The sequence below is a fragment of the Lathamus discolor genome, chromosome 1 (assembly GCF_037157495.1).
Source record: "Lathamus discolor isolate bLatDis1 chromosome 1, bLatDis1.hap1, whole genome shotgun sequence".
Taxonomy (NCBI): domain Eukaryota; kingdom Metazoa; phylum Chordata; class Aves; order Psittaciformes; family Psittacidae; genus Lathamus; species Lathamus discolor.
In genome coordinates, this window is record NC_088884.1 from 107,227,362 (window position 1) to 107,232,048 (window position 4,687).

The window sequence follows — 4,687 nt, forward strand, 5'->3', positions numbered from 1 at the left end:
TCCTCAGCTTCCCTATTGTTGGACCACTGTGTCATCCATTGTGGCCTCAGGATATCAGCCAAGCAGGTTAGCTCCAATATATGAGCTTCTGCATCTGGATTATATTTTTTTTTTTTCAAAACACTATGTAGAAGATGGAGCTAAATGAGGGACCAAGGGCAAGGGAGACTGAAATCCAAGCATGGAGCATGTTAAATGAGCTGTCTGAAATTCATAGCCAGCTTAACAAAAATCCTTCTGGTAATGGAGATGAGACTCAATTTCCCATTCAAATATATGACAGCGGATAAGAATGAAGTCTCTCCCATATTACTCTTCCTCACAGATGCTGATGCTGCACACTGACAAGAGGTACCACAGTTAGAGGGACGGAGCCCAGGAAGAGAGGCTGGAGCAGCTGCCACCTCCTGCTTTTTGTCTTCCATTCAAGCTGCAACCATCCCTCCTTTTTATAGTTAGTGGCCAGCAGAACAATATGCTGCCTCTCTGTACGGACATCTTTCTGCAGACTGAAAAACACTGCTGGTACCTTTAAGGAGACAAAAGCAAAGGTGAAATAAATGCCTTCTCTTGAGAGTAGGGCTATAAGAGAGTGCTGGCTACATCCTGAAGTAAGTGGGTGCATCCTTGATTTGGTAGCAGTTGCACTGGCCATGTCAGGGGCAGTCCAGAGTTTCTACTGGGTCTTGCTTCTTGCACCTTCATTTCCCTTGCTAGCAGCAGGTTTGAGAAGGGACCTCAACTTACATGCTTGGATCAGAGGCCATGACATGGGTCATGGCCTCTGACTCACTTGATACTGCTTCATGAGATCAGATAGAATTTCTTTGGTTACTTAAATAGGGGCAAGTCACAGGAAATTGTGAATTTCTATCCTGCTGGGATCTTCACGCAAACAGGTTCTGCTCTTTAAAATACAGCGTAAAGGACAATCCTGTCCTCTTTTCACAGGGCTTAAGCTTTTATGGCATAAGAATTTGAGAAGAAAGCAGGAAGGAACTAGTAGGACTGTGTGGTCCAGAAGTCATCAACTCCAGGCAGCTCCCTGTTATACTTAATACAGTTAGATTAAAACTAGTTTGTTTTTTTTTTTTGGCTCTGCTGCTCGTCATAGAGAATTGCTCCCAGCCCTGGGTACCTGTACTTTTGGAGATACAGAGGAACTACAGTAGCATTTCCCCACCCCTATAAACACAGTGACCGGTTATTCCCAGTTGAGGGGAGCCAGGCAGCAGTCACGGTGTAACTGCAGGACAGATTTGAGCATTGGCAGGACTATGTAAGCATGTCCCAGCCCCATTGCCCAAGCGCAGAACTGCTGCCCTGGAGTGTCCTTGGTAGATGCTGGCAAGGACCCAAGACACTGTTTTCATCGTGCACAAAAGATTAATCTCATCTGCGTTTTCCCTACCGTGAAACACAATGAGAGAAGTGGAAGTGCTGTCCTTGGGGCACTGGATCCCTAAGACAGAAAAAAGACTCTGCAGAGCATGGGGCAAACCTACCCCTGCGTGTTGTTCTTGAGGAGAATATTTTCCTCCGTGGTGAGGCTGGGGCTGTTGCAGGCTGCACCACACATGTATTTGCTGTTTCCCTCCTAAATGTCATGCAGCATGGATAAAAAACAAGCAGAGACACTTACGCCTGCACTTCAGTCAATCATTTCCCTAATTATGTGACATATTTAGGTGGGACAAAACATACTAAAACAACTGCTTAATTAGAAGCTGGTTAGACTTGTGTGACTGATTTGCAAATAAAATAGCTGTGCAGTTAGTACTTTGCGGAAGACCCCAAAGCCCCCATTGGATTTGGAGCCTGATTCTCTTTGCCCTTACACTGATGCAAAGCAGGAATGACACTCATCAGCCAGGCTAGGAAGGGGTAAGTTAGTAGAGATGGATGGGGAGGTGAAATGCCTTAGACAGCTTGGGTTGCCCTATTGCAGTTCCACAGCAGCACAAGCCGCAAAAGGCAGGGAATAAAGAGTGTAAATCTTGGGACTTCCCAGGGTGTTGTGCCCAGTATTTAAATCTGACTACCTATGAGCCGGAAACCAGTTTGGTAGTGGGATGAAGGGCGCAGCACAAGGAAAGAACAAAGCAGATTGGAAGCAAAATGCCTTAAAGAAATGTTTTTGCATTACCTGGTAGGATGAGGTACTGCGGCTTTACAAGCCATGGAAACAAGATAAAAATAAACTATGAATGCAGCCCTCTGGAATCTGCAAACAAACATGCAGAACTGGGAGAAACAAAATATCACAAATGTGTATGAAAGAACAGTTTCCTAAGGCACCTTTGTTCTTGCCTGTGTGCAATAAATTTCTGTCCTTTCCAAGAGAAGCAATGAGGAAGAGAGAGAGCAAGGTACCCTTATAGACACTGCAAGAGGGAAGAGTACAGATCTTGCAGAAGGAATTCATTATACTTACGAGCAACTGGGGAAGAGAAAGGGGCGGGGGGGGGGGGGGGGGAAGACAATTCTGGGAAGGTTTCAATATGTCTTTTCATCATGATTTCTACACGTGCTTCTATCCATGTAGCTGAGCATCCTGTTGTGCCAAGGCATTTGCACTGTCTTGTAGCTCTTTATAAATCATTCCTGAGCTACACAGGTTTTATGTTTTGAAGGGACATGAGACCTAATGAGAATTTTTCCCATCTCTGGCATGTCAGGATTGCTTATTGGAAGAGAAGCAGTCAGGTATGAAATGAATGAATAAGTAACTTTTTTTAATGTGATCTTTCAGTTGATCTTCCCTTGAGACTTCCTGTCACCCTGTGTCTGTTTTCTCCACTTGTCCCATTGTAAAAGGGTTGATCTCAAAAGGGAAAATACTATTAAGAACGACTTCTCTGAAATCATAATGGACTGGCAGGGGACAATTTAGTAGTGGGAGATGAAACTGGGGCACTGGCGATAAGAAATTAATAGGGAAGTTAATCACATACACAAAACAGCACTGAGCTAGGGAGATGTAAAACTGCTCTTTGATTTCATGCACAGTTTACTGTAGTGAACACCTTTTCTGAACATCAGCAAGAATACTTCCATGACCAAAGCCTACTGATGACCATCTCAAATGCAGGTTGACACTGGCTTGCAGGTTATATAATCTACCTGGGTGGACCTGGATAGAAATAGTGCTTACTTATTCATGTCACTTAATTTTAGAGATCTCCAGTATATTGAAGCCCATAATATCAGGGTCAGAGGAAGACAAAAGATATTAGATGGATAATGATTTCACAGCAGAATTCCAGTACTGTTGCCTTGCTGTCTTATTTTAAAGTACTGGCAAGAAATCTTTAGATGTGGTCTTCAGGAGCACCATTGGTTTTATTGTAAGCGGCTGCAAGCACAACATATGTGTGCATATTTTAAGCACAGTATTTCATGTTTTAAACAACAGCTTCGAGGAAGCAAAATATAGAATTAAAAACCGAGTTAAAACACCTCAGAAATACTTATGTTTGCACAGAGAAAAAGTCTAGATTTTTCCCTGATCTATTTCTCCTGGACTACTTAGAAATGGTACAAGTTATTCCAGGATGTCCCTGACTTCCCATGGTCATGGACAACTGCTCCAGGAATTCAGCATCACCAGTTACAACATGGCAGCGTGCTCTTTGTAGGCTCATTGTGGCTGTGGGCTGAAGGACCCATGAGATGGCTCTTAGGACACAAGGCACAAATCAACTCCAAGATTGCACGATACTAAAAAAAAAAACAAACGGGTAAAGTAAGGGAGGAGGGAGACCTTTAAATCTGCATGTTAGAAATGAAGCACAGCAGTAGGAATTACTGCCTGACAGCAGATGACTCTTTAATGTCCAGATTCACCTGGTTATTTGCATGTCTAACTTCCTTTAATTTAAAAAGACTTGACAGGCTACCCTTTATCTCTTCAAATTCAATTTTTATTTTTTTTTAATTTTATTTTATGTTATTTCTTTTTTCTTTTTTTTTTTATATATTTCACCTGTGCAAAGAGAGAATAATAGCTTCCCTTTATAGGGGTGATGTGAGGATAAAAGTATTAAAGACTGTGAGGCTTGGTTAGGGCACTGAGGAAAGGCCAGAGCAAGCTCATTGCACATTAGCTAGTGAGTGAGCTGTCAAGCTGGTTTTAAGACAGAAACCTAAGGGTTTAATCAGTGTGCAATATGAGGAAAGTAATTGGATCAAGTTACAAGAAATGTTTGTCTGGTGTTCACAGCTCAACCAGAAATGTAAAGTATGCACTCAAATATGAGGTAGCTGCTGTTAATTTGTTCTTAATTTAGAGGTTAGCATTTCTTATATGGTTTATATTCATAGAACTCACCCTGCTGTTTTGGTGTGATAACATGCCAGTTTGTAAGTACCCTCAAAACATAAAACTCTTTAAAATGTATATTGCATCTGTCCTTCATCTCTGACAGTCAAACAAAACACAAAATCACTCCAGATTCACCCCATGCGTATCACTGAAGTCCTTCACCAGGTGTCGTCACCAACCTAAAAAGAAAAACCTTTCTGTTTCCCTTTGCCTTACTCATGGCCATACAGAGAAAAGGCACTGGCAGAAGCCTTTAGCTGTCACAAGTGCTGCTTTGGCATTTTCAGTTGTTTTCAATAACCACTGATTAAAGCTTCCCTTCTGCTGAGGTCAGACACCTGTTTCTTCACACCACACCCAGTT